Source organism: Anolis carolinensis, chromosome 5, assembly GCF_035594765.1.
Source record: "Anolis carolinensis isolate JA03-04 chromosome 5, rAnoCar3.1.pri, whole genome shotgun sequence".
Classification (NCBI taxonomy): domain Eukaryota; kingdom Metazoa; phylum Chordata; class Lepidosauria; order Squamata; family Dactyloidae; genus Anolis; species Anolis carolinensis.
The window spans coordinates 68,598,367-68,621,164 of NC_085845.1; the positions used below are offsets into that span (position 1 = coordinate 68,598,367).

General features: G+C 43.8%; 1 protein-coding gene across 13 annotated transcripts in view; it reads right to left on the minus strand.

Moving 5' to 3' along the window:
* Nucleotides 1-11,394, minus strand: part of fat1 (FAT atypical cadherin 1) — a 180,822-nt gene extending 169,428 nt beyond the window's left edge. For 6 of the 13 annotated variants that reach the window (XM_062981480.1, XM_062981479.1, XM_062981474.1 and 3 more), the window contains exon 1: nucleotides 4,469-4,760. The gene's annotated coding sequence lies outside the window, so the exon portion shown is untranslated. Of the gene's footprint in view, nucleotides 1-4,468; nucleotides 4,770-10,976 lie in introns of those variants that run through there. The other 7 variants (XM_062981476.1, XM_062981473.1, XM_062981483.1 and 4 more) reach the window with 5 other exon arrangements.
* Nucleotides 11,395-22,798: the final 11,404 nt, after the last annotated feature.

Here is a 22,798-nt window from a genome sequence, read left to right on the forward strand (position 1 = left end):
AGTGAACTTTTGAATTTTTCTTCTCTGAACACTCTATTCTTTAACCTTCAAAGAGGTTTAGGGTCACACTCTTGCTGTAACTGCCAACAAGGAAAAGAAAGGAGAGGAGAGGAAACTGAAAGATCAAGGGCACAATTTAGCAAAACTTAAGCACTTTGAAGTCCCACTGACATCCTGATGGAATTTGGTTGGTCGCTGTCAGCCTCATTCAGTTAGAATTTTTTCTAATGGGAGAAATATGGGTTACAAGCCTACATCCCTTCACAAGGGTGAGGAGCTTTGAACCTCAGCTCCGCTCCTTTCTATAAAAAACTATAAAAATCAGGGATCATCATAAGTTGGACAGGGAAAAGGCAGAAACACACACACACATACACACACTGTTGTTATCCTTTTCTATGGCTCACTCCTTTGAGCTTCATGCACATCTACCATTAGACAAAATATACGATTCTGTACTTCCCCCCATTTTTGGCCGAATAGCTTAACCATCATATTGTCGAAGGCTTTCATGGCTGGAATCACTGCGTTGCTGTGAGCTTTCGGAGCTGTATGGCCATGCTCCAGAAGCATTCTTTCCTGACGTTTCACCTGCATCTGTGGCAGGCATCCTCAGGGGTTGTAAGGTCTGTTGGAAGCTAGGCAATTGGGGTTTATATATCTGTGGAATGTCCAGGGTGGGAGAAAGAACTCTTGTCTATTTGAGGCAGGTATTATTTATAAACTCTAAAATCAGGACAATAAATAAAAAACACCACTCAGAAAACAGAGGAATTCCAAACATGAATCAGTCATCACCTCCCAACAAAGGATTTCCCCAGGCAGTAAGCAGTCAGACTTTGAAGCTGAAAGGCTATTCAATGCTAATCAAACTGGCTAATGGCAACATTCACACTTGCCTCCAACAGACAAGAGTTCTTTCTCCCACCCTGGACATTCCACAGATACAGTAGAGTCTCACTTATCCAACATAAACAGGCCAGCATAACATTGGATAGCAAAAATGTTGGATAGTAAGGAGGGATTAAGGAAAAGCCTATTAAATGTCAAATTAAGTTATTATTTTACCAAATAAGCACCAAAACGTCATGTTTTACAATAAATCGACAGAAAAAAACCGTTCAATAAATGGTAACGTCATGTAATAATTACTGTATTTATTAATTTAGCAACAAAACATAGCAATATATTGAAAACACTGACTACAAAAAAAATTGACTACTAAAAGGCAGACTGCGTTGGATAATTCAGAACACTGCATAAGCGAAGGTTGGATAAGCAAGACTCTACTGTATATAAACCCCACTTGCCTAGTTTCCAACAGACCTCACAACCTCTGAGGATGCCTGCCATAGATGCAGGCAAAACGTCAGGAATGAATGCTTCTGAAACATGGCCATACAGCCTGGAAAACTCACAACAACCCAATCGAGTTTGTCCCGCTGAGTACAAGGTCTGCCCAAGGGCCACTTGTGGTCTCTTGGTATCCAGTTTGAACCTACCTGCTGATATTAGAGAGGATTCAGTGTGTTTGGCTGTAACAAATGGGCTCAGCATTTTATTTTCCTCCCATGTACACAATAAATAAGTCTCAGCTTATAGATAACCAGTTTATACTGTTATTAGATTTTTGATGCTTACAGAAAACCGATGCACATTTTCTCTTTAGCATACAATATTAATCACCCTCTGCTTTCCTTCAAGACATTTCTTGCAGGGATTGAAATTGGGGGGGGGATCACAAGCCAGTCCACAGTTAACTGCACTCTCCTTTCCAACTCCTACAAATAAGGAAGGAGATAATTACTCTTTCCTTCCTCCCATTTTTCACGTTCGGGCAGGTAACAAGGAAAATGGGCAGCAAGGAAAAGGTTTTCTAACCCAGTTAGAAAGCAGAGAAGATACAAAGGTCGTCAGCTACACAGAACAACTGAAGAAGAGAAGGACGGCCAGTATGTCTTAGAGCAGCAGGGACTGGACAATGTCCGGCATCAAAAGCAGACACATTCAGGCAGGGAGTTGTACTATATTTCTAGAATGTAACACATTCCCTATGAATGCACCTTCAAGCCGACTTGTGGGAACTCCAACAGTTTCATAGGACTGTCAAAGGCTTTCATGGCCGGAATCAATGGGTTGCTGTGAGTTTTCCAGCTGTATGGCTATGTTCCAGAAGCATTCTCCCCCGACATTTCACCCATATCTATGGCAGGCATCCTCAGAGGTGTGAGGTTTGCTGGAAACTAAGCAAGTGGGGTTTATATATATGTGACAATTCAAGGTTGGGAGAAAGAACTCTTGTCTGTTTGAGTCAAGTGTGAATGTTGCAATTGATCACTCTAATTAGCATCTAAGGGCCTTAGAGATTAAAGGCCTTACCATACATTAAGGCAACCACTGACCACATAGGGATGCTGATGAAGAAACACAATCTACAAACTATCTACGGATCCACTAAGAAACTCCAACAAACGCTACATTCAGCCAAGGTCAAGAGGGATCCTCTCACTTCTGCAGGAGTCTACCGTATACCATAGGGACGACCAAACACAGCATTGCCTAAGCATTAATGAACATGAAAGACACTGCAGACTAGCTCAACCAGAGAAGTCAGCCATAGCAGAGCACTTGATGAGCCAACCTGGACACAGCATATTATTTGAGAACACAGAATTGCTGGACAACTCTGACAACCATCATATCAGACTACACAGAGAAGCCACTGAAATCTACAAGCATGTGGACAATTTCAACAGAAAGGAGGAAACCATGAAAATGAACAGTATTTAAAAAAACTCTTAAAATCAGAACAGTAAATAAAGAACAACACTTTGAAAACAGGGAATTCCAGACAGGAAACAATCAGGGCCAGCTAACACCTCCCAACAAAGAATGCCCCCAGGCAGGAAGCAGTCAGGCTTTTAATCTGCAAGGCCATTCAATGCTAATCAAGATGACCAATTGCAACCTTCACACTTGTCTAAAGGAGACAAGAGTTCTTTCTCCCTCCCTGGACTTTCCACAGTTATATTAATCCCACTTTCCTGGTTTCCAACAGACCTCAACAACCACTGTGGATGCCTGCCATAGATGTGGGCCAAACGTCAGGAGAGAATGCTTCTGGAGCATGACCATACATGCCCAAAAAACTCACAGCAACCCAACTGCTCTCTCCTTTCCAATTCCTACAAAGAAGGAAGGAGATAATTACTCTTTCCTTCCTCCCATTTTTCATGTTCAGGCAGGTAATAAGGAAAATGGGCAGTGGAGAAAAAGCTTTCTAACTCGGTTAGAAAACAGAGAAGATACAAAGGTCGTCAGCTACAAAGAACAACTGAAGAAGAGAAGGACGGCCAGTATGTCTTAGAGCAGCAGGGACTGGACAATGCCCGGCATCAAAAGCAGACACGTTCAGGCAGGGAGTTGTACTATATCTCTAGAATAACACATTCCCTATGTATCCACCTTCAAGCCGACTTGAAGGTGAAAACAGCCAACAATTTCATAGGATTTTCTAGGTGGAGCAAAGGGTTAAACCCTTGTGCCAGGGAGCAGGATGAGCTCCCACCTGTCCGCTCCAGCTTCTCATGCGGGGGACATGAGAGAAACCTCCTACAGGATGGTAAAACATGCAGGCATCCCCTGGGCAACATCCTTGCAGATGGCCAATTTGCTCACACCAGAAAACCTGCAGTTTCTCAAGTTGCTCGTCACATGGAAAAACAAATAGGATTTTCTTAAACCAGGAAATCTCAAGAGGTGGTATATTCTGAAGTATAGAGGGTAAAATAGATTCCCCCACCCCGCACCCCACTTGCTCCAGGTACCTAACCCGGGGCCCTTCCAGACAGGCGTGATACAAGGGGTTTTTTTTGTTTATCCCAGATCATCTGGCAGTGGGGATTCATATAATCCAGTTTAATGCAGAAATCTTGAGATCAGATCCTGGGATATGGGGTCTGCCTGGTCTGAAACTTCCAAGATCCCACCATGGGGCAAATCCTGTCTAAAGGGGGTTGAAGGATCCCCCAAAATTCCCAGAAACTCCCGGCAGCGGCTTCCATTCGCAGCATGGCTGGCATTGTGCAGCTCGTGGCAGGAGGACAATAGCCAGGGCAGACCTCCTGTTGCAGGAGCCCCCACTGGGCCCCATTGGCCATTCCCATCACGTCCCACTCCCCCCCCCCCCTTTTCCCTGGGCTTTCTTTGAAGGCAATACAAAGGCAACATAAATGGGGAGGAGGCGGAACCCGAATCGCAAGTCTCCTTGAAGCCCAAGCTCCTCTCCACCTGTAAGGACGCCTGGAAAGTTTCTTCCAGTAATAGAAAAAGCAGAGAAGTTACTTTCTAAGACTAAAATGCTCAGTGACTTCTCCTCCCCTGTAAGGTAACTTTCCTAAGTAAGCACAGCAGCAAGAGAAGGATCTGCACAGTCTCTCGAACTTTTTTCTCCCTTCCTCATACGCACCTTTGCTTTGCCTTCAGCACTTCGGGGGAGGCTTCAGAAAAGGAAGCAGCAGTTGGAAAGCCCACTCCCGCATGGTCATTTTCTTCTCTGCCTGGCTGCAAAGGCGCCTCTCTGTCTTTCTTTCTTCCTTCCTTTCCCTCTCCTTCTTTCCCTCCCTCCTCCACGCGGCTCTCTCTCTCTCTCTGCTTCTCTCTCTCTCTCTCAATCCAAGCCCAGATTCCTCCGCCGAAGCGGGGCCGCCCGCCCCAAAACCGCCTCCGGAACTAATTTCTCTGGCATGAAAGCCTCAACCGCACTTTTTCAGCGGCTCGCAACCAGCTGGCTCCGGAGTGATTATAGCCCTTCGGCTCCAGCCATTTCCCTCGAGAGGGGAGGAGACGGGACCCGAAGGGAGGGAACAGCAGGCCGGGAAAGAGGCGGAGAGAGTGGGCCCTAGAGCCCGGGATCGGATCCCAGGGCTCTCCTGACGTTTCACCCACATCTATGGCAGGCATCCTCAGAGGTTGAGCTCTCCAACTAGACAAGTGGGATTAATATATCTGTGGAAGGTCCAGGGCGGGAGAAAGAACTCTTCTCTTTGTGAAGCATGTGTGAATGTTGCAAAGTGATCGCCCTGATTAGCACTGAATGGCCTAGCAGTTTCAAAGCCTGGATGCTTCCTGAGGGAATCCTTTGTTGGGAGGTGATTAGCTGGCCCTGGTTGTTTCTTGTCTGTAATTCCCCAATTTTTGAGTGTTTGATCACCTTCATTAATAATAATAATAATAATAATAATAATAATAAACTGTATTTATATCCCGCCACTTTCTCCTAGAGGGACTTGGGGTGGTTCACAAAACACTCAAGGTGGGACACAAAATACAACAAGTGCAAAACAAAACATAGGCCATAAACAGTCAACACAACTGATTAGCGTTGAACAGTCACCCTGATTAGCACTGAATAACCCTAGAGCTTCAAAGCTTGGCTGCTTCCAGCCTGGGGAAATCCTTTGTTTGGAGATGATTAGCTGGGCCTGATTGTTTCATATCTGGAATTTTCGTTTTTGAGTGTTTGATCACCTTGATTAGCATTGAAAAGCTTTTCAGCTTCAAAGCTTGGCTGCTTCCTGCCTGGGGGAATCCTTTGTTGGGAAGGAATTAGCTGGCCCTGATTGTTTCTTGTCTGGAATTCCCGTTTTTGAGTGTTTGATCACCTTGATTAGCCTTGCAGCTTCAAGGTTTGGCTGCTTCCTGCCTGGGGGAATTCTTTTTTGGAAAGTGGTTAGCTGGCCCTGATTGTATCTTGTCTAGAATTCCCGTTTTTTTTAGTGTTGTTCTTTACTTACTGTCTATGCGTGGTCAAAGGCTTTCATGGCCAGAATTGCTGCATTGCTGTGAATTCTCCAGGCTGCATGGACATGTCCCAGTAACATTCTCTCCTGATGTTTCACCTCCATCTACGGCAAGCATCCTCGAGGTTTGTTCAGAGAGTGCCAGTCCAGGCTCAAGTTTGGGCGAGTCACATTATCTCAGTTTCAGAACCAACACCCCTGTGATCAGTTCGACTTCAGTTGGAAAGTGGAATGCACCTAAAAGACCTCTGAGCAAACCTCTGAGAATGCCTGCCATAGATGCAGATGACATGTCAGGAGAGAATGCTACTGGGACATGGCCATGCAGCCCAGAAAACTCACAGCAACCCAGTGATTCTGGCCATAAAAGCCTTTGACAGCATATAGACAGTAAATACACTCTTCAGCAAAACTCTTCAGCAAAGCTACTCAATAGGGCCCAGTTACACAAGCCTAGTTCACCTTTTCAGAAGTAATGGGGACCAGAGAGTTCGTACTGTCCCTTTATCCCAGGATCTGACCCCAGATTTTCTGTTTATGCCAGGTTATCTGACATTGGAGACTTCTGTATTCAAATTTAGAGCAAATAATCTGGGATTAGATCCTGGGATATAGGGCAGTGTGGAAGGGTCTTTTGCGAGTGCACCTACACTGTAGAACTACTGCAGGCACTTTCACTGCCAAGGCTCAAGGCTATCCTGGGAAGCATCACTACTCTTTGGCAATGAAGGCCATATAAAAATATAACGCCGGGGATGCTATAGCATTGAGCCAAAGCAGTCAAAGTCATACTGCACTACACTGTCATAAGCAGAAGTTGTGTGCCTTTGCTGAAGAGTTTTTTTTAAAACCCAAACAGACTGGGTCTATGTGTTGTCGAAGCTATTCATGGCCAGAATCACTGAGTTACTGGAATTTTTCAGGCTGTATGGCTATGTTCCAGTAGCATTCTCTCCTGATGTGTAACCTGCATCTATGGCAAGCATCCTCAGAGGCACCGCACACTAACTCAACCAGAAGTCAGTCATAGCAGAGCACTTGATGAACCAGCCCGTACACAGAATACTATTTGAGGATACAGAAATGCTGGACCACTCTGGCAACCACCATGCCAGACTAGACAGAGAAGCTACTGAAATCCACAAGCATGTGGACAATTTCAACAGAAAGGAGGAAACCATGAAAATAAACAAAATCTGGCTACCAGTATTAAAAAAACACCAGAATCAAGACAGTAAATAAACACCATTCTGAAACAGGTCAACAATGAAGTGCCAGTTAACACCTCCCAAATGGGGTGCCTCCAGGCAGCAACAGCCAGGCTTTGCAGCTGCAAGCCAGCTCAATGGCTAATCAAGCAGGCAAACTGCAACACCGCCACTTGCATCAAACAGACAAGAGTTCTTTCTCCCCCCCATCATCATCACTATAATAATAATAATAATAATAACACTTTATTTATATACTGCCCTATCTCCTCAAGGGGCTCAGAGCATTCCACCCAGGACATTCTACAGATATATACACCCTACTTGCCTCAATTTCTGGCACTTGAGTCATTCCCACTATTCCAATAGATCTCCTCTTCTTTGGGACTCTGTAGCTAATTGAAGCCCCTTCCACACAACTGTATAAAATCCACATTGCACTGGAATATATGACAGTGTGGATATAAATAACCCAGGGCCCTTCCACACATATAACCCAGAATATCAAGGCACAATATATGCTTTGAACTGGGTTATCTGAGTCCACACTGCCATATATCCCAGCTCAAAGTAGAAAATGTGGGATTTTTTTCAACTGTGTGGAAGTCCACACAGCCATATAACCCAGAAGATCAAGGCAGAAAATCCCACAATATCTGCTTTGTACTGGGTTATCTGAGTCCACGCTGCCATATATTCCAGTTCAAAACAGATGTGGGATTTTATTGAGCTGTGCGGATGGGATCCCAGTTCAAAGCAGATATTGTGGATTATCTGCCTTGATAGTTTGGGTTATATGCTGTGTGGAAGGGCCCTTAGTTTTCTTTTGGTGGCTTGAACGGTTTGGGGTTGAATTCATAAGGCTGGTGAGATCATCAATCAGAACAAGAGAGGTCTTATTCGTTTAACAAGAAGATGAAAAAGAGGGGGAACCACTTTGGCTTTCAAAGTGTGCAGTTTCCACCCACTCAACCTTTCAGCTCCTGCCTTTGAATCCCTCCTTAAAGCTTCGGCCCTTAAAAGGCAGCTTCCCAAGGCGAGGACCCTCCCAGGTTGAAGTCAAGAGCGCAGCCCACAATCCACCGGGGCTTAAACCAAGCCTCTCATTCCACCCAGGGAGCCCCCTCATTAACCTAGACCCAAATTAAGGCCGGCGGAAAAAGGGAGGCCCAAAATACCCGCTTGGGAGGCCCCGGCATCACAGTTTGGGGGAAAAAGAGAAACCAACAAACCCTCACCTCAAGTTTCCGAGCATCCAGATGCCCATCAGCAGAGCCAGTGACTTCTCCCGAAGTCTAGGATTACAAATTCAGCCTGTATTCACTTGGACACACTGTTCTAAGGAGATCTACAATCCAATCAACCCATGTTTAAGTGCCTTCCAGTTTCCACCCTAAGTCGAACTGATCATAGGGTTGTTCCTCAACAGACTGGTTCAAAAGAGCCTTCTCAAGGCTGAGAGAGTGTGACTCATCCAAACTGGCACTCTGGCCTCTCCAAATCATTAGCCATCCATCTACATCAATGCAGGGAATGATTTATGAATTATCTCTGTCTCTAGCCAGGGATTCCTCCAAGATTTGAATATGATTGCTCTCTGCATTTCCTATTCAGTCTTTTTCCCATTTCGCACCCACAGAAAAGAAAGGACAAGTTGCTGAAATAGTTCCAAGGCATATCCGACTTACTACTAGTAGGATTTCCCAAGAATATGAAGAGAGAAGCCGGTGCTTTGCAGAGAGACACAACTCCATAGCGGTCTCTCCAATAGAAAGAGAATAATCTCTGTTTTTTTTTTCCTTGAGTGAGTGGGAGGAAACTCTTGGGGGAAAAGGGGCGGGTTTTCATCTTCAGTTTATTTCAAAAGCAAAGCCAATCCCAGCAAATCTGCTCTCACTACACATCAGGTCCCTTCCACACAGCTGAATAAAATCCCACATTTTCTGCTTTGCACTGGAATATATGGCAGTGTGGACCCAGGTAACTCAGTTCAAAGCAAATATTGTGGGATTTTCGACCTTGATATCCTGGGTTATATGACTGTACAGAAGGGCCCTTAGAGCCCACCTGTTTCCCACTCTCACTACACGTTAGAATCAGTGCAATTTTGACCTCACGTTCACCACCATGGCTCAATGTTATGGCATCATGGGATCTGTAGTTTGGTGGGGCTCCTTTGCAGAGAAGGCTGAAGGGCTGGTGCCACGACAACTCCCAGGACCCCTTGGCAATGAGCCATGGTGTCCCAACTGCATTCACTCTACAATGGAGACTCACTCTTTGACATTTTGTTTACATCTGAGCCGATGTGGTTAATTAAACCCTGAGCAAGTTTTCTCCCGGCTCTACTGCGAGCTCATTCCATTTCAAAGCCCTGTTCAGGTGCCAGAGGCAGGTCTGGGTTTTCTCCCATGCAATTCAATCCCCACACAAACATACACTGAGAAAAGCTTGGCCCTTGTGGATCAATTTGGGTTTTAAAACCCACCCATGCCTCCCTCCCAGTTATAGTCTGGAACCCCCTCTACACAGCTGAATAAAGTCCCCCATTATCTGCTTTGAACTGGGTTATAGGGCAGTGTGGACTCAGATAACCCAGTCCAAAGCAGATATTGCGGAATTTTCTGCCTTGATATCCTGGGATATAGGGATGTGTAGAAGGGCCCGGGATCTACATTGCCCTATATCCTAGGAGCCGATCCCAGGACCCTTTCACACAGCAATACAATCCAGAATATAAATCAGATAATACACAAGATGTGCTTTAGACTGGGTTATCTGAGCCCACACTGCTCTGTAATCCAGTTCAATGTGGACGTTATACAGCTGTGTGGAAGACCCCCCCCCATTGTCTGATTTGAGCTGGATTATGTGAGTCTACACTGCCAGGTAATCTGGGATAAACAGATAATCTAGGATCGATGTGCTGTTGAAGGCTTTCATGGCCGGAATCACTGGGTTGCTGTGAGTTTTCCGGGCTGTAGTTCCAGAAGGATGTTCCAGAAGCATTCCCTCCTGGTGTTTCACCTACATCTATGGCAGGCATCCTCAGAGGTTGTAAATAAAGAATACAACTCAGAAACCAGAGGAATTCCAGTCATGAATTAATCAGGGCCAGCTAACACCTCCCAACAAAGGATTCCCCTGGCAAGTAAACAGCCAGACCTTGAAACTGAAAGGCTATTCAATGCTAATCAAGGTGGCCAATTGCAACATTCACACCTGCCTCAATCAGACAAGAGTTCTTTCTCCCACCCTGGATATTCTACAGATATATAAACCCTACTTGCATAGTTTCCAATAGACCTCACAACCTCTGAGGATGCCTGCCATAGTTGGGGGCGAAACGTCAGCAGAGAATGCTTCTATACAGCCCGGAAAACTCACAGCAGCAAGCCAATCTAGGATCAGATCCTGGGATATAGGGCAGTTGTAGATCCAATCAAGAGAATATCTTAAGGGGACTGTAGAATAGAGCCTCTTCTACACTGCGATATAATCCAGATTATCAAAGGAGACAATCCGCATTATCTGCTTTAAACCGGATTATAAAAGGCTACACTGCCATATAATCCAGTTCAAAGCAGATCCTCTGGATTGGATCTGGCAGTGTAGAAGGGGGAGAAGAAAAAAAGGCAGATTTTTCCCTCATCAGATCACACTCCCTTCCAGAACTCCAATACAAGGCTAGAGGTGCATCTACAGTGTGGAGTGAATACAGTTTGACACCGCTGTGAGCAGCCACGGCTCAAGGATATGGGACCGTGAGAGGTGCCGTTTGGGGAGGCAGAGGAAGCTTCAAGCGCTTGGATTCCATCGCAGCTCCAACTGCATTCATTCTGCACTGTAGATAGATGCACAATCGAGGAAAAGAAGAAAAAAGACTCAAAACAAACTGGCCATCGGAGTTGAAAGGCAAAGCAATGATGTTCTCTCCTTCCTATCCAATTCCTAGGGGTGATTTTACCTTTGGAGGCTGCCGGCCAAAGCTCCCACGCGAAGCCAAAGGGAGTCCCTCGTGTCCGGTCCGGACAAGGCTGAACTTGCCCGCTGCCTGGCTTGCTTCTCCCCTGCCTTGCCTGCCTTCTCTCCTCTTCCCTGCTTGGCCTATATCCTTCTCCGGCAGCTAGGGGGCGCTGTTCCACAATACATTCCCCGCGCCTCCTTCGGTTTTCCCCCCCATTGGCTCGCTCCTTCGGAGCCCAGCATCGCGTTGAGTTCCCCAAATTCCCTCTCTCCTCCGGCTTTGACCCGGATTAGGGCTGGGAAGGGTTCCGAATGGGGCTGGGGGGTCCGATCCAGTCCAAAGAAGGTCGCGTTTCCTTTCCCAATCCACTCTAAAGGCGGCAGAGGCGTCGGCTCCTCACGGTGCAAACTCGAAACAATCCCCAAATCCCTCTCCAACTTGGTCGCCTCTCGCCACGTCGTTCCCCGGATCCCTGGAACTTGAAGGCGAGCGGGAGAGAAGGGAGGCTCTTCTCCCTTCTTTGGGAGGCTCTGGCTTGCCCGAATCCTCCTCTTCGGAGCTGGATGGCTGTCGGAAGCGCCGCCCACTCCTCCCCCTTCCCACCGCTGGACGGGGAGGGGGCTGCTCCTCGCCTCGGCCCAAACACACCCGACAAACGCCAACGCCGCCGTCTTCGCTGGGCGTGCAGGTGAGACCCGGCTCTGCTTTTCCCCGCTTCTTCCTCCGGCTTTTTGGGGCTGAGCCTCGGGTTCCCCCAACTTGCCTGGAAATCGAGGGGGCGTGGCGTCCCTCCTCCTTCTCTGTTTATTCCCAGGTAGGCAAAGAGAGAGGGAGGGTCAGTGTTGTACTGCTGTGTGTTCTAGACTTTCATAGCAGGAATCACTGGGTTGCTGTGAGTTTTTCGGGCTCTATATCCATATCCCAGTAGCAATTCTCGCCCGACGTTTCGCCTGCATCTGTGGCAGGCATCTTCAGAGGTTTGTTGGAAATGAGGCAAGTGGTGTGTGTGTGTATATATATATACACACATACACACACACACACGGGGCCTCTGGTGGCACAGTGCGTTAAAGCGCTGAGCTGCTGAACTTGCAGACCAAAAGGTCCCAGGTTCAAATCCCAGAGCAGAATGAGCACCCGCTGTTAGCCCCAGCTCCTGCCAGCCTAGCAGTTCAAAAACATGCAAATGTCAGTAGATCAATAGGTACTGCTCCGGCGGGAAAGTAGAGGCGCTCCATGCAGTCATGCCGGCCACATGACCTTGGAGGTGTCTACGGACAACACTGGCTCTACGGCTTAGAAATGGAGATGAACACCAACCCCCACAGTCGGTCACGACTGGACTTAACGTCAGGGGAAAACCTTCACCTTTTACCTATATATATACACACGCAAAATAAAAGTGAAAATCTGTATGTGTCTTTGTGGTACAGGTACAGTAGAGTCTCACTTATCCAAGCTAAATGGGCTGGCAGAAGCTTGGATAAGCGAATATCTTGGATAATAAGGAGGGATTAAGGAAAAGCCTATTAAACATCAAATTAGGTTATGATTTTACAAATAAAGTGCCAAAACATCATGTTATACAACAAATTTGACAGAAAAAGTAGTTCAATACACAGTAATGTTATGTTGTAATTACTGTATTTACGACTTTAGCACCAAAATATCATGATGTATTGAAAACATTGACTACAAAAATGGCTTGAATTATCCAGAAGCTTGGATAAGTGAGGCTTGGATAAGTGAGACTCTACTGTATCTGTTCACACAAACAACTTCTGGCCCCCACAAACAGGCTATAGTTCCCAGTGCTGAGGAGCCACCAAGTCACTCCCTCTTAGGACATTGCAGGTTACAGCGAGCACATCCCAGCCTTCCTTTCTCTATTTGCATGACCCCGCCCACTGCCTCTCCCTTAACCCTTCCCTGCCCATTCCTATGCCACACAGCAAACAGAGGAATTGATCGGCAACTGAACATACTAGAAAGGTTTGGGAAGAATTCACCATGATTTATAGTACAGTAGAGTCTCACTTATCCAAGCTAAATGGGCCGGCAGAACGTTGGATAAGCAAATATGTTGGATGATAAGGAGAGATTAAGGAGAAGCCTATTAAATATCAAATTAGGTTATGATTTCACAAATTGAGCACCAAAACATTTTATACAACAAATTTGACAGAAAAAGTAGTTCAATACGCAGTAATGCTACGTAGTAATTACTGTATTTATGAATTTAGCACCAAAATATCACGATGTATTGAAAACATTGACTACAAAAATGCATTGGATAATCCAGAACGTTGGATAAGCGAATATTGGATAAGTGAGACTCTACTGTAGTTACAGGAACTGAGATGTAAAGTTCACCTGCAATCTAAGAGCATTCTGCACCCCATCAACAATGGACCTGGACCAAACTTGGCACACGGACCCAACATGACCAACTTGCATACAGGCACGGTTTGGGGGTGATTGACCTTTGCTCTGGGAGTTGTAGTTCACTTTTATCCACAGAGCATTGAACCCAGCCAACTAGGGATTTGGGCCATATTTGGCACACACACCCAACATTGCCAACTGTGCACACAGGCCTGGTTTGGAGGTGATTGACCCAGGGTCTGGGAGTTGTAATTTGCCCTTATCCGGACAGCACTGAACCGAGCCAACATCAGATGTGGACCAAGCACAGACCCAACATGGCCAACTTTGGATACAGGCGGGGTTTGGGGTGGATTGACATAGGATTTTGAGAATCCTTATGCGTTTTCCAGTGGGAGCATTCATAAAAAACAAAAGATGATTGAGTTTTTTTCTAATAAATAGTGTCACACATTACCAATGCCTTTGTCTAATAACCTGGGCACCGCTGGGGCCCCAAGCTAGTATATATGTCCAGGTTGGGAGAAAGAATTCTTGTCTGTTTGATGCAAGTGTGGGTGTTGCAGTTTTTCCAGCTTGATTACCCATTGAGAAGCCTTGCAGCTGCAAAGCCTGGCCGTTACTGCCTGGAGGCACCCCCTGTTTGGGAGGTGTTAACTTGCACTTGATTGTTGGCTGCCTGCAGTTCTCTTGTTTCTAAGGGCCCTTCCACACAGCCCTATATCCCAGAACATCAAGGCAGAAAATCCCACATTACCTGAGTGTGGACTCAGATAACCCAGTCCAAAGCAGATAGTGTGGGATTTTCTGCCTTGATATTCTGGGTTTTATGGCTGTGTATCCCTAAGGGATATCTGAGTCCATGCTGCCATATATCCCAGTTCAAAGCAGATAATGTGGGATTTTATTCAGCTGTGTGGAATGGACTTGAGTTTTACTGTCTTGATTCTGGTGTTTCAATTAAAGAGCATGAAAGGCATTGCAGACTAAGGCCCCTTCCACACAGCTGAATAAAATCCCACATTATCTGCTTTGAACTGAGGCCCCTTCCACACAGCTGTCTAAAATCGACATTGAACTGCATTATAGGACAGTGTGGATTCAGAGATCATCTGCCTTGATATTCTCGGTTATATGGTGTGCGGAAGGGCCCTGGAATATTTATTTATTTATCGTATTTATATACCACTTGTCTCAACCCTGGGAGGACTCAAAGCGGTTCACAACATAATCCATGGCAAAATTCAGTGTCTTACACATATAAAACATCACATATTAACCAATATAACAATAGATCAAAATAATTAGACTATACAAATATAAATAACAATCACAAACACAACATAAAACATGCAGCAGGTGGGTTGTGTGTTCCCTGTACTCCACTCCAGTGAGCAACCTGGCTGCTGTCCGTTAGATTACTTCAAGCTTCTGAACAGTCTTTAAAGGCAACCCTACGTAGAGCGCTTTGCAGTAGTCTATTCAAGTTGTGACAAGAGCGTGAAGCACTATGGCCAATTCTGGCTTTCCAAGGTACGGCCTCAGTGGTGCACAAGTTTTAATTGTGCGATTGCTCCCCTGGCCACTGCCGAAACCCAAGGTTCCAGGCTCAGTGATGAATCTAGGAGGACTCCCATGCTGTGAACCTGCGCCTTCAAGGGGAATATAAGCCTATCTAACACAGGCTGTAACTCTATACCCTGTTTGGCCTTACGACTGACCAGGAGTACAGTGTTACCTCACTTATCACTGGGGATAGGTTCCAGGACCACCCACAATAAGTGAAAATCCACGAAGTAGGGATGCAATATTTATTTTAATATTTATACATTATTTTAGTAGTTATACACTAGTTTAAGTCTTTATCAACCAATTGTGTTTTGCTAAATGGCCTCCTTCTCCTCCCATTGCCGTTTGGGCACCTTTTCTCTCCCTTCGGCTTCTCCTTCCTCCCTTCCTTAGGCTGTAAATTGTAATTTTTAATGATTTATAATAGTCTTTTAGTGTTTATTGAAAAATTGCGAAACAGAAAATCCACGAAAAGTGAACCGCGAAGTAGTGAGGGAACACTGTACTTCTATCTTGTCTGGATTCAGTTTCAATTTGTTCGCCCTTATGGCAGTGTGGAGTCAGATATTATAATAATAATAATAATAATAATAATAATAAGAAGAAGAAGAAGAAGAAGAAGAAGAAGAAGAAGAAGAAGAAGCGGCAGCGCCTTTATACCCTGCCCCCTGTCATCAGAGGGACTCAGGGTGGCTTACAGCAAAACAAATAAATAATATACATAGAAAATAATCACATATCAATTAATAAAACACTGTAGTGCAATAATATAAGTATAAATAAACATCAAAATTTCAAAAACTGTAGGTAAAGGTAAAGGTTTCCCCTGACGTTAAGTCCAGTCGTTTCCGACTCTGGGAGTTGGTGCTCATCTCCATTTCTAAGCCGAAGAGCTGGCGTTGTCCGTAGACACCTCCAAGGTCATGTGGCCGGCATGACTGCATGGAGCGCCGTTACCTTCCCGCTGGAGCGATACCTATTGATCTACTCACATGTGCATGTTTTCAAACTGCTAGGTCGGCAGAAGCTGGGGCTAACAGTGGGCTCTCATTCCTCTCCCCGGATTCGAACCTGTGACCTTTTGGTCCGCATGTTCAGCAGCTCAGCGCTTTAACCCTATAAAATCAATATATAACGCCATTTAAAACCATCTATTTCTATGATTAAGGTTTCCAGATTATGAATTATAATCATAATAGCCACTTAAAAACCTGTTCAAAGCAGATACTGTGGGTTATTCTGCCTTGATATTCTGGGTTATATGGCTGTGTCGAAGGGCCCTAATTCAACCAGAGAAGTCAACTACAGCGAGCACTTGATAAACCCACTTGGACACAGCATATTATTTGAGAACACAGAAATGCTGGACCACAGAGAAGCCATTGAAATCTACAAGTATATGGGCAATTGCAATAGAAAGGAGAAACACACGGAAATGAACAAAATCTAGCTACCAGTATTAAAAAAAACAAACACTAGAATCAAGACAATAAATAAACACCACTCAGAAACAAGAGAATTTCAGACAGTCAAAAATCAAGTGCCAGTTAACACCTCCCAAGCAATGAATGCCCCCAGGCAGCAATAGCCTGGCTTTGCCGCTACAAGGCTACTCAATTTTTAATCAGGCTGGTGAATTGCAACATTTACACTTGCATCAAACAGGCAAGAGTTCTTTCTCCCACTCTGGATGTTCCACAGACCTCTGAACAAACCTCTAAGGATGCCTGCCATAGATGCAGGTGAAACGTCAGGAAAGAATGCTACTGGAACATGGCCATACAGCTGGAAAAATTCACAGCAACCCTGTACTGAGCTGTTTCCACAGCCAAGTGTCAGTCCCTCACATCTTCTGAGGCTGCCTCCAAGCAGAATGCGACAACTTCTCTCCTTCAGGGTTTCTCTCAAGGGAACCCTGGACTTCCTGAAGGGATACCGTGAACGCAAAGACTGCTGTCTATGGCTGGATCTACACTGCCGATATTACACATTATATGGGTCTATATGTAATAGTTTTGAGTGAGTATAGAACCAGCCTGTGGTGTAAAATTAAGGCTAGATCTACACTGCCATATAAAATCCAGATTACCTGCTTTGAGCTGAATTATATGGCAGTGTAGACTCCTATAATCCAAAACAGATAATGTGGATTAACTGCTTGGATAATCTGGATTATATTGCAGAGTAGAAAAGGCCTGAGTCTACACTGCCTTATAATCCAGTTCAAAGCAGACAATCTGGATTTTATATGATAGTGTAAATGAGATTTTAATCTAGATTATCAAGGCAGAAAATTCCACATTATCATCTTTGAACTGGATTATATGAGCCTACACTGTCATATAATCCACTTTAAATTCATGCAATTGGGCACCACTTTAGCTGCCATGGATCATTGCTATGGAATCATGGGAGTTATAGTTTGGTGAAGCACTAGCACCTCTCTGGCAGAGAAAATTGCCAGAGCTTGTCAAGTTTCTAGGATTCTATAGCCATTAAAGAAATGTCAAAACCATATTGTCATTCCACTCCTAAAGAAGTTTTCTTTTTTACTACATTCCCCAGAATCCCTCAGTGACCTCGGGGGAGGATTTCTGGGAGTCATGGTTTTCCAAAAGTAACTTTCTGGTTCTGCTTCCAAGAGGGCATTCACTGAACACACATCACTGACATCTTCATTGTTATTGTAGTAGTACAACAGCGCTCCATGCAGTCATGCCGGCCACATGACTTTGGAGGAATCTATGGACAACGCCGGCTCTTCAGCTTAGAAATGGAGATGAGCACCAACCCTTAGAGATGGACACGACTAGACTTAATGTCAGCAGAAAACTTTTACCTTTACTATAGTTGACCTAGCATAGCCCCAGATTCTGCATTTACAGTTTCAACCGTCTACATCTTGATATTATTCAAATAAAATTCCAAAATTCAAACCTTGATTTTGTCATTTTATATAAGGGACATTGTTTCACGATGCCATTGTGTGTCATGGAACTTGAGCATCCACGCATTTTGGTATCCACAGGGGTACAAAAATCCCAGTGGATTCCAAGGGCCCACGGTGGTATCTCCACGCTATTCACATTATTCCATCTACTGTCACAAAAGGAGAGAAGGAAGAAAGGAAAGTGGGTGGGCATGAGCAAACCTTAGCATCTCACAGAAAGATCTCTTCTGTTTACTCCCTCTCATGCTTTTGCAAGTACGGGCTCTGTCAGGATGCCCTAACTTTTGAAAAAGAATCATCGGAAGTGCCAGATGATAGGTTGCAGTTTTCACAAACCACCAGGAGAAGCCAGCAAAATCACTGCAGTTCAGGCTATTTTCTCTCTACTATGATGCATCATTCTTGGGATTTTTGTGGTCCGCAGCAGATGGATAACCAATGCCCTGGTTCTTTATTTAGACAGCCGATGTGGAGAATGTGAATGGGAGGGAAAAAAACTTTTAAGGAAGATTCAGCAGGCGCCCTGCCCTGCCTGTGTCTGGGAACGTAGATGCCGCAATGGTGCATCTGGATCAGGTCTTTCCAAATATCAAGCTGGGGTGTTGTCGTGAGCTGTGCAGAAATGAAATGATTAAGTCATGGATGTGCGTTCCAAGCTCATATGCATAAAGGAGTCTGCCGTGATTCATAATTCTGCCTTGGTATCCTTCCAGTTATTGTTTCAAAAAGGTTATTCTTATCATATCCCAGCACTGGTTACAGTTGGATTGTTTAATGACCTCTGATATAAGCAATGGTTGCGTTACCCTCTTGTGTCATTATCACATGTGGGAGAGAGAAATGTCATATAGGTCTGCCTCCCTCTGATCACAAAATATCATATCAGTGATTAATGCAGCACATAAGAAAAGGGCACTTCTCAAGACATCCTTTGCAAGTTATAAAAACAACAAAGTTTTGTATACTGCCTCATGTGTTTTAATGCTTAATGTAAATTGTTTTATTTATTTATTATTTATTTATTACATCATTTCTACCCCGCCCTTCTCACCCCTCAGGGGACTCAGGGCAGCTTACAATATGAGCATATACATCAAAACAGTTTATATCACATTTAAAAAACTGTTTAGATTAAAAAATTACATTAAAATTAAGAGCTTACATTAAAAACCTGCGTAGTTCTACATATAAATATACATCCAGGCGCATTTCAAGTCCAAGTGGGGGCTATCAGTGAGTCGTATAGTTATCATGTCTCATTTGTACTGCTACTCTTGCTCAAAAGCCTGGTCCCATAACCACGTTTTCGTTCTTTTTCAGAAAGATAGGAGGGAGGGAGCCTGTCTAATTTCATTTGGGAGGGTGTTGGATTGTTGTTTATTGGCATTGAATTTTTGCCAGGTCTGTAAACTGCCTTGAGTCCCTTCGGGTGAGAAAGGCGGGATAGAAATGACGTAAATAAATAAATAAATAACTATAATTTTGATACTGTTATGAATCATAATATAAATATCTGATATGCAGGATGTATTTTCATTCACTGGACCAAATTTGGCACAAATGCCTAATACGCTCAAATTTGAATACTGGTGGCATGGAGGGATTGATATTGTCATTTGGGAGTGGTAGTTCCTGGGATTTATAATTATCCTACAATCAAAGAGCATTCGGAACTTCCACAACGATGGAATTGAACCAAACTTGGCAGACAGAACTCCCATGACAAACAGAAAATACTGGAAGGATTTGGTGGGCTTGAGTTTTGGAGTTGTAGTTCACCTACATCCAGAGAGCACCATGGATTCAAACAATGATGGATCTAGACTAAACTTGGCATGAATATTCAATATGCTAAATGTGAACACTGGTGGAATTTGGGGAAAATAGCTTTGAGAGCATGTTTGGGGATCTGAATAGACCATGCTCACTGCAATAGCAAAAACTACCAGATTTATGATTAACAAAAGCTAGTTGATGCGGGATATGGTAGATCCAAATTGATGAATTTGGAGAGTCCAGGAGAAAATGATCTGGCAGGGTAACTCACCCCTCTGTGCCTGCTTTTCTGTTGCTGCCTCAGATTCATTATTACAGTGCTGCAATGCAAAATGACAGATGTGACAGTAATGTGACCTTAGTTGATGGATTTGGGCAGCGGCGGAGCTAGTTAGGAGAAAAAATGATCCAGTAGGACCTGAGTATTTGCGCCATTATGTTGGCAATATGCATCTAACTCATTCCTAGAGAACAGAGGTAATGTAACTTTGGAGGTTTTTGTGGGGGTTTTTTGCTGGGAGCAGTGATGACAAAAATTATGTGGAAAAATAAGTGAATCAACATGCAAAGTGTCCCCTTTTGCCATACTTTTTATTGTATTTTTCTGAACCCTCAACACGGATGATGTTTAATGTTTCTTTCCCTCCCAAGCACACTTCTTCTCCATATTGATCTGTGCAAAAGGGACAGTTTTTTTTTAAAATCACTACTTCAGAAACTTTGAACCCTTTACTTCTTCCTACAATTTTCATTCTTTTCTCCTTCCATTGCCTTCAGCAGCTCTGTAGTGGTAATCCAAATGAGTTTATATTTGTAAATGGCAACGTGACGTAGCTTTATTCATCAACTTGGTGTACCTTGGGTAAGTTGGGCGACAGTTTGAATCCAAGAGTCGGCAGTTTGAATCCAAGGAGCGGGGTGAGCTCCCGCTGTTAGCCCCATCTTCTGCCAACCTAGCAGTTCAAAAATATGCAAATGTGAGTAGATCTATATATCCAGCTCCAGCAGGAAGGTAACGGCACTCCATGCAGTCATGCCATCCATATGACCTTGAAGGTCTTCGGACAATGCCGGCTCTTCAGCTTAGAAGTGGAGATGAGCACCAACCCCCAAAGTCAGACACAACTAAACTTAATGTCAGGGGGAAACCTTTACCTTATGTATAGGTTGTCATGGTTTTGCAAAGACACTGTGCTGTGTGTGTGTTAACTAGAAAATGAAGTGCATGAAGCCAATTGGCTGAGCCTGCAAAGACCTGGGGATTGATTTTGATACTGTTTCTGTTCTGCTGCTGCAGAACCTTGTTTGGACAAGATTTTCAGTGTGGGCTGAGTACTGCTAGAGAGCAGTGGGTACTCAGAGAGGCCTGGCTATTTTGAGACCTGTTTGCTGCTAAGAATAGAGGGAGAAGAACCAGGACTGTATTCTTCTCTGAAGCAGATTTGTGGACTGAGAAAGTACTATTTATGACTGTGGACTTCTGTAAGTGATCAGAGGGACCATTGTAAATACTACTGTTTTTGATCTCTTGGAATCAGTAAAGTTCCTATATTTTTGTTCTGAAAACCTGAGTGGCATGTTATTGTTCTGCGGGTGACTCTGGATTGCGGGCACTGGGCACATGTAAGAGCTTCCATTTATCATCAATCCGTAAAATAGGTGAGGTCTGCTGACTTCACCAGGAAGAAGGATGCACTACATGTTTTAAAGAACCCAAGCATTTTTTGCCTTTAAATAGCTTTACAGGCTACTTCTGGAAGCCCTTTGAATTTGATAACTGGTTTGTCATATAGTGTGAGATGTTGCTAAACAGAAACACAATTACCAGACTCCTTTTGGTTTCAAATTAAAAAAAGAGCTTTCACCTACAGACAGATTTTTCTGTTCTGTTCTTTTCTTCTCTATTCTATTCTGTTCTCATCCAGATATTCTGTTACTAATTCAGTCTCCACACCCAGTTTGAATTAAAGCCTTACAGATTGACTGGTTCTTCTGTTTGTGTCAACTATGATACTAAAAATATATCTAGTTCGGTTTTTGGAACTCTAAAGTTGTAAGTTCTGAAAATATAAAATAAAACTGTATTTTTCCCTCTTCTTGAAAGGTTATCTCATGCCAAAAGGCACAAAGAAGGTAAACAGTTGGTGCCTTTCTCACAAGCAGAAAAAAAGACACGTAGTGTTTCACATGACTGACACATTTATATATACATGGTGATGTGAAAATAAAGTAGACTGGTATTGATTTTTTTTCTTTACTTGGATCCTGCTTGGATGTGTGTGCTTATTTTGCAATCATTGACCTTTATGAGATCTCATTTAAAGCAGGAAATTCAGCACATTCCATTTAATATATAATATTACACTAAATGAACATTTCTGCAGAGTTCATTATCTGTCTAATTTACATGGTAATAGCCTTATCTATGGTGCTATAACATGCTAAAGACTGTGTAGAAACCCAACTCACAAAATAAAACATATAGAATAGCATTTTTCTTAAAATGGAAATCAAATGCTTTGGGGGAAGGAGAAGCCTGACATTGAGAAATACCATTCCAACGTTTCTCAGAACGGCAAGTATGGTCTTGTTCCGACCCCATTCATTTCAGTGGAGCTGGGTTCTTTCTTTACAACTACTGTAGACTTACAAATGCAAAACAAGTTGTGAAACAAACTAGTTTTCCATAACATAAAAGTTGGAAAGGAATTTACATCTTTTCCATTAAATCCTTTATTTTTTACTTAAGTTTTGTCATGGATACATGTTGACGGAATCTCCCCAATGCAGTAAAACTGAGGAATCAGTTCCATTAAGAGGATAATTTCATGCATTTTCTCACTATAAAACATGCATTTCACAGTGCAATTGTTAAGCTGTGAAGTAATATAAATCCATCATTTAATAAGGCAGGAGGAAGGGAAGGCTGGATGTGAATGATTAACATTAAAGCAGCACCAAAATGTGAGGGAGAGAAAGAAGAGAAATGGAAAAATGCCCCCAGACAGTGAAAGCTGAGATGCCGGGTCCTTTTCAACATGTATACATGAAAAAAGTAAATAAAAATTAAATAATTTGATGGAAAAGATGCCAGAGAATACACCAGTGGTAAATTCTGTGTCAAGGGATCCTGGGGCTGAAA